The sequence below is a fragment of the Amblyraja radiata genome, chromosome 46 (genome assembly GCF_010909765.2).
Source record: "Amblyraja radiata isolate CabotCenter1 chromosome 46, sAmbRad1.1.pri, whole genome shotgun sequence".
Lineage (NCBI taxonomy): Eukaryota > Metazoa > Chordata > Chondrichthyes > Rajiformes > Rajidae > Amblyraja > Amblyraja radiata.
In genome coordinates this window covers 3,046,154-3,053,916 of record NC_046001.1, presented here as the reverse complement: position 1 = coordinate 3,053,916, position 7,763 = coordinate 3,046,154, and the positions used below count along the sequence as shown (strand labels likewise).

At 45.4% G+C, this 7,763-nt stretch overlaps 1 protein-coding gene across 1 annotated transcript in view; it reads left to right on the top strand.

The window, feature by feature from the left end:
- The first annotated feature begins 546 nt into the window (after positions 1-546).
- Positions 547-7,763, top strand: part of LOC116968779 (POU domain, class 6, transcription factor 1-like) — a 38,813-nt gene continuing 31,596 nt past the window's right edge. The window contains exon 1 of the mRNA XM_033015607.1: positions 547-984. The gene's annotated coding sequence lies outside the window, so the exon portion shown is untranslated. The remainder of the gene's footprint in view (positions 985-7,763) is intronic.

Below are 7,763 nucleotides of genomic sequence, written 5' to 3'. Positions count from 1 at the left end.
ATCCTTTAAAACCAAGATGAGAAAAACTTTTTTCACACAGAGAGTGGTGAATCTCTGCCACAGAGGGTAGTTGAATCTCTGCCACAGAAGGTAGTTGAATCTCTGCCACAGAAGGTAGTTGAGGCCAGTTCATTGGCTATATTTAAGAGGGAGTTAGATGTGGCCCTTGTGGCTAAAGGGATCAGGGGGTATGGAGAGAAGGGTGGCCCTTGTGGCTAAAGGGATCAGGGGGTATGGAGAGAAGGCAGGTACAGGATACTGAGTTGGATGATCAGCCATGATCATATTGAATGGCGGTGCAGGCTCGAAGGGCTGAATGGCCTACTCCTGCACCTATTTTCTATGTTTCTATTAAAGAGCAACCGAGTCCTGATGCCCGGCTTTGATAGGTGATAAGTGATAGGTGACCTTCGTGGCTGCGTTGGGCAGAGCCGAGCTGGATCCGATCCGATCCGATCTGATCTGGAGCCGAGTTGAGCCGAAGCATGCAGGCGGTGCCCCGCCGCCACGGGCTGTCTCTTTAAGAAGCCAAGCGCGCCACCTGGCACCGCGGACGGGAAGGGCAACATCAACATATTTTTTTGTCGTATGCAGACTCGCCTTGCATAAATTATGTTCATAACGTAGTGCTAACGAGCAATGTTTATCGAAGCTGGTACGTTCTTTTTAATTACAAAGGAAGCTCGGGAAGGCAATTTATCTAGGAGTTTAGCAGCTCCAAACGTTTCCATCATATTGAGGAAAACTATGAAGAAATAAAACAAATGGAGATGTTTCTCAAGGCCCGCTTTTTATCGATGCAAATGCTCCCTCCTTAACCAGTATACTCCTTGCCGCTCGGCTCAATTGATGGGGAAAAAAGCAAAACTTGACTTTTTTTTTCTGGTCCTTTAACTCGCTTCAAACAAGACAAAAAATTGTTCGCAAACAGGCGGAGACAGTTTCCGAGGCACTTTGCTGAAGCCGAGGCATGAATAAATAACGGTAAGTAGGCGCAGGTGACACGGTGGTGGCGTTGTGGGAGGGAGCGGGCGTTTGGAGATGTGTATTTATCTTTGGCCGACATAAATACGTGCGGGGGGCGGACGGCGGGCCCCTCGCCTCATTTGGATTTTCTCCGCCATTAGCATAATTTATAAATTTATGGCAGCGGGAGGACAAGGCGCCGCTTCTCCTCGGCCGCGTCACGTGCTGCCCGCGCGGCGGAAGTGCGCGCCGCGGCCACGCGCACACACACACACACACACACACACGCGCTCCATGTCACCAGCTGACAGCGAGGGCGGTCCCCAGTGGAGGTCTCTCTGCACGGGAGTTCTGGGCAAAGATCCTATAGCATCTTTGGTTCTGGGGTGGAGAATGTGTTAGTCGCCTGCCACTGTTGCGGGCTGAAAGAGTCTGTGTTCCTCGTCTACATGGAGTGTGTGAGATTGCAGCCCTTGCTCCAATATCTAAAGGGGCTGCTCCTTGCCTTTTGGCTGCACTTCACACCCACCACCCTCATCTTTGGACAAGCCCTGTGCATAGGGGAGAGGGTAGGGCTGAAGATGTCCTGGCTGGGTTGCTCCATGGCGGACATCCATGGCGCCAGGCTGAAGAGGGCTCTGCCCGAGCTGGTTGCCTGTGGCACTAGAGAGGGAACACACGCTGTCCACGGGCACCCTAGGGGATTTCCAGGACCATTGGGCATGGAGGAGGGAGGGGGGTGTAGGAATAAATTTAGTGTCTTAAATAATTTGTTGATTTTGTATTATGGTGGTAGGTGAGTTACCACAGTTTTGGTTTGTAAATATTATTTTGTATCATTATTGAATAAATTATTTTTGATAAAATGGAAAAAAAAGGGCACAGAGTGCTGCATGGAACTTTGCACAGAGCGCTGCAATGTAACAGATATTCAAGTTCAAGTGAATTTATTGTCATGTGTCCCTGTATAGGACAATGAAATTCTTGTTTTGCTTCAGCACACAGAACATAGTAGGCATTTACTACAAAACAGATAAGTGTGTCCATATGACATAATATAAATATATACACACATGAATAAATAAACTGATAAAGTGCAAATAACAGAAAATGGGTTATTAATAATCAGAGTTGCCAGCTGCCTGCTACTTCGGCGTGGAAGACACCGTGTTCCATGTGTATATGGAGTAAGAGAGGTTGCACAGAACAGTGGAGTGTACTAGATATTGATTAGTAAGAGTGTCGGGGTTATGAGGAGAAGGCAGGAGAATGGGGTTGAGAGGGAAAGATAGATCAGCCATGATTGAATGGTGGAGTAGACTTGATGGGCCGAATGGCCTATTTCTGCACCTATAACTTCTGAACTTCTATTTAAATTGGTTCACGAACTCGCCAGCTGCCTGTCACATCTGCAGCCTGGAAGAGACCGTGGTTAATGACATCGGGTGTTGTCGACATTATAATTTGATAATTGTCTGATTATTGTTTGCAAACTGCCAATGGCAGCCTTGATCCTTTCATTACTCTGTATTTGTGTGATTAATTGTATAAAAGCTGACCATTAAGCAATAAATTGAACATGATTGAATGGCAGAGTCGACCTGATGGGCCAGATGGCCTAATTCTCCTCCTAAAACATATGAGAATTTAGAGTGAGGATCGAGTTGTCAGATAATTTGGATTAGGCAACTTCATTTCTGAGCAGACTAGATGGGAAGAAAAAAAGTTGCCTTTGTTCAGGAAATGGAGAGATGATGGACAATGATTGGTCTTGCCAGTGCAGGAACTGGGCATCACTGGCAAGACCAGTATTTATTGTCCACTCTTAATTGATAAGGTGGGGGTGAGCTGCTGCAGTCCATCTTTAGGGTATAAACAATGAAGAGAGGTTGGACAGACTTGGATTGTTTTCTCTGGAGCATCAGAGGTTGAGGGGAGACCCGATGGAAGTATGTACAATTATGAGAGTCAAGAGACAAGGTAGACAGTCACAACCTTTTTTCTCCCAGGGTGGAAATGTCAAAGATGAGGGCATAACTTTAACGTGAGAGGGGCACACTTTAAAGGAGATGTGTGGCATGTTTACACAAAGGGTGGTGGGTGCCTGGAACGTGCTGCCAGGTGTGGTGGTAGAAGTCTATATGATAGTGATTTTTAATTAATGTGTCTGGAAAGTCTGAAGAAGGGTCTCGACCCGAAACGTCACCCATTCCTTCTCTCCAGAGATGCTGCCTGTCCAGCTGAGTTACTCCTGCTTTTTGCTTCTGTCTGGATAGACATATCCAGACATATACTGGCCATGGAGAGATATGAATCATATACCGGCAGATGAGATTAGTTGGCATCATGTTCGGTACAGATGTTGTGGTTCCAAGGGCCTGTTCCTGTGTTGTTCTGTTCTATGTATGTTCTCAGTGCTCCCACAGGGGGTGGAAGATTGCAACCTTCATGTGGTCCGCCCTGTTTCGACTAATGCAATCAACTCTACGTGCACAAACGGAAGATCAAATAGAACAAGTTGTTCAACAACTTAGGCTGTGCACGCCACATGAAAGAAGAAGAAGTGCTCCCACAGTGCTGTTAGAAAGGGAGTTCCAGGATTTCAGTTTAGTTTAGGAAGAAACTGCAGATGCTGGTTTATACTAAAGATAGACTCAAAATGCTCTTGTAAGTTAGGCAGCATCTCTGCAGAATATGGATAGGTGACGTTTCGAGTTGGAACCCTTCTTCAGACTGTTTAGTTTATTTAGTTTATAGATTTGGAGCCAGTGACGATGAAGGAATGGTGATATATTTCCAAATCTTGATGATGTGTAACTTGGAGAGAAACATACAAGTGATGGCAATCCCCTGTGCCCACTGACCTTGTCCATGAGTTTAGGAGCTCCAAATATTTCCATAACATTGATAAAAATGATGAATAAATAAAACAAATGGAGATACTAAAGGTTACTGAGATGCTGACGGAGCAGCACAACACAAAAAACACTGCAGCTGTTCTGCACTAGTGACGGAGGGAATAAATGTTTAAACTAGTGGGTAAATTGGCTACTTTATCCTGGGTCATGTTGACCTTGGGTATTCTTGCAACTGCATTCATTCAGGAACATGCAGGAAATGGAGGGCATGGTGGTTTGGTCATGTGTGCTGTCCAGGTCCACCACCGATTTTCCGGCACCCTTTAAATCTAGAGCCCTGCTGTTTCATCTGTTTTGCCGGACCAACAGAGGTCACGGCCTTGGGGGACCGAGATACCGGCCCGCAAAGTCGGCTGGGGAAGTCGGCTATGGGGACAGATCTGCCGGCTCAAGCAGGGCTGGAATGCCAAAGCCCCGGCCGCAGGCGGCAAATTCAGTCCGCTAATTGGCCACAGTAGTCAGCTATAGGAACAGATCTGCCGGTTCCATCCGGGCCGGAGTTCCAGAAAGCCGGCCGCAGAGTGCAAATCCAACCCGCCGATGGGCCACGGAAGTCCTGAGATCGGCTACCACACCTACCTAGGTGCTACATTTTCGGGGTGGGGAGGGGAATTTACAGTGTGCTCTCATAATTGTGTCTGGATTATAGAAGGTGCTGGAACACCAGTTGCCGGAAAGTCGGTGGTGGACCTGGACTGTTTGAAAGAAGGATCATGAATAGAGTAATTTCCTGTCAGCTGTTCACAATAGACAATAGGTGCAGGAGTAGGCCCTTCGAGCCAGCACCGCCATTCAATGTGATCATGGCTGATCATCCACAATCAGTACCCTGTTCCTGCCTTCTCCCCATATCCCCTGACTCCGCTATCTTTAAGAGCCCTATCTAGCTCTCTTTTGATCTATTTGCAATATTAGGGAGTAAAAAGTATTATAGAGAAGACAAACAGATAAGTTTTATGTAGCGTTCATCCCAGTGGTAACCCTCCAAATACAATTGCAAGGCATTCATTGTTGTTTAGAAACATAGAAACATAGAAATTAGGTGCAGGAGTAGGCCATTCGGCCCTTCGAGCCTGCACCCCCATTCAATATGATCATGGCTGATCATCCAACTCAGTATCCCGTACCTGCCTTCTCTCCATACCCTCTGATCCCCTTAGCCACAAGGGCCACATCTAACTCCCTCTTAAATATAGCCAATGAACTGGCCTCGACTACCCTCTGTGGCAGGGAGTTCCAGAGATTCACCACTCTCTGTGTGAAAAAAGTTCTTCTCATCTCGGTTTTAAAGGATTTCCCCCTTATCCTTAAGCTGTGACCCCTTGTCCTGGACTTCCCCAACATCGGGAGCAATCTTCCTGCATCTAGCCTGTCCAACCCCTTAAGAATTTTGTAAGTTTCTATAAGATCCCCTTTCAATCTCCTAAATTCTAGAGAGTATAAACCAAGTCTATCCAGTCTTTCTTCATAAGTCAGTCCTGACATTCCAGGAATCAGTCTGGTGAACCTTCTCTGCACTCCCTCTATGGCAATAATGTCCTTCCTCAGATTTGGAGACCAAAACTGTACGCAATACTCCAGGTGTGGTCTCACCAAGACCCTGTACAACTGCAGTAGAACCTCCCTGCTCCTATACTCAAATCCTTTTGCTATGAAAGCTAACATACCATTCGCTTTCTTCACTGCATGCTGCACCTGCATGCCCACTTTCAATGACTGGTGTACCATGACACCCAGGTCTCGCTGCATCTCCCCTTTTCCTAGTCGGCCACCATTTAGATAATAGTCTGCTTTCCTGTTTTTGCCACCAAAATGGATAACCTCACATTTATCCACATTATACTGCATCTGCCAAACATTTGCCCACTCACCCAGCCTATCCAAGTCACCTTGCAGTCTCCTAGCATCCTCCTCACAGCTAACACTGCCCCCCAGCTTAGTGTCATCCGCAAACTTGGAGATATTGCCTTCAATTCCCTCATCCAGATCATTAATATATATTGTAAATAGCTGGGGTCCCAGCACTGAGCCTTGCGGTACCCCACTAGTCACTGCCTGCCATTGTGAAAAGGACCCGTTTACTCCTACTCTTTGCTTCCTGTTTGCCAGCCAGTTCTCTATCCACATCAATACTGAACCCCCAATGCCGTGTGCTTTAAGTTTGTAAACTAATCTCTTATGTGGGACCTTGTCGAAAGCCTTCTGGAAGTCCAGATACACCACATCCACTGGTTCTCCCCTATCCACGCTACTAGTTACATCCTCGAAAAATTCTATAAGATTCGTCAGACATGATTTACCTTTTGTAAATCCATGCTGACTTTGTCCAATGATTTCACCACTTTCCAAATGTGCTGCTATCCCATCTTTAATAACTGACTCTAGCAGTTTCCCCACTACCGATGTTAGACTAACTGGTCTGTAATTCCCCGTTTTCTCTCTCCCTCCCTTCTTAAAAAGTGGGGTTACGTTTGCTACCCGCCAATCCTCAGGAACTACTCCAGAATCTAAAGAGTTTTGAAAGATTATTACTAATGCATCCACTATTTCTGGAGCTACTTCCTTAAGTACTCTGGGATGCAGCCTATCTGGCCCTGGGGATTTATCGGCCTTTAATCCATTTAATTTACCCAACACCACTTCCCGGCTAACCTGGATTTCACTCAATTCCTCCAACTCCTTTGACCCGCGGTCCCCTGCTATTTCCGGCAGATTATTTATGTCTTCCTTAGTGAAGACGGAACCAAAGTAGTTATTCAATTGGTCCGCCATATCCTTGTTCCCCATGATCAACTCACCCGTTTCTGACTGCAAGGGACCTACATTTGTTTTAACTAATCTCTTTCTTTTCACATGTCGTTTCACTTTTCGTTTCTCCTCATAGAAGTCGATTGTGGTCAAAGATGACCTGCTTTTCATTGTAGATTCTTACCTTCAAGGTGACAACAATGTAAAATGTCACAGCACATACTGTAACTTTATGATTTTTGATACATTGAAACTGCAAGAGACGAAAGGTTACATCTACTGAAGACTTCGATATGATTTATTTAAGAACAAATGTATTTAAATACTTTAATTTTCAAAATGTCACCAGACACTTGACAGAAATGTTGTAAAGAGAATTTGACACTGAAGCGTGATAAGATATTAGCAGAGCTAACCAAAAGCTTGTCAAAAAGTAACTTTTGGAGAGCATCTTAAAGGGGGGAAGAAAGGTTGTGAGCAGTTTAGGGTGGGAATGCCAGAGTTATGATCCTTGCCAGCCGAAGCCATTGCTACCAATGGTGGAGAGATAGAATTGGAGGAGCACCAACATCTCCGAGTTGTCTTGGTTCGGATAAGGAGTAGCGAGGTCATGGAGGGTTTTGAAGACAAAGATGAGAATTTTAAAGTCAATCACTGGCTGCTGGTGGACCAAAACAATTCAATGACAACAGGAGTTGTGGGTGATCAGTGCTTCTTGTGACACAACTGTAAAGCTTTGTATGACTGGACTCTTCTGGAGAGTAGAATGATGAAGGCCAACAAGGAAAATGCTAGAGGTGTCAATTCTTGAGGTAGTGGCGAAATGGATGAGCTTTTTCGTACAAATAGACTGAGGCATAAGCAGTTGGGGATGTTGTGGAGCTGGAAGTAGCACTCTTAGTGATGAGTCAGATATGGGGAAGTATGGTTGGATTACTGTACTATTATCCTGAGGCCTGCATGGTTGATCCAGAGACATAAGTTCAAATCTCACCATGGCAGCTGGGGAAATGAAGTACTTAAAAAAAAATTAAAAAAAATAAAAAAATCTGCAAAAGCTAGTAACAGTAACAATGACCAGGTCATTTACCGAATACAGTAAACCCTCGTTTTAACGGACCTCTTTATAAC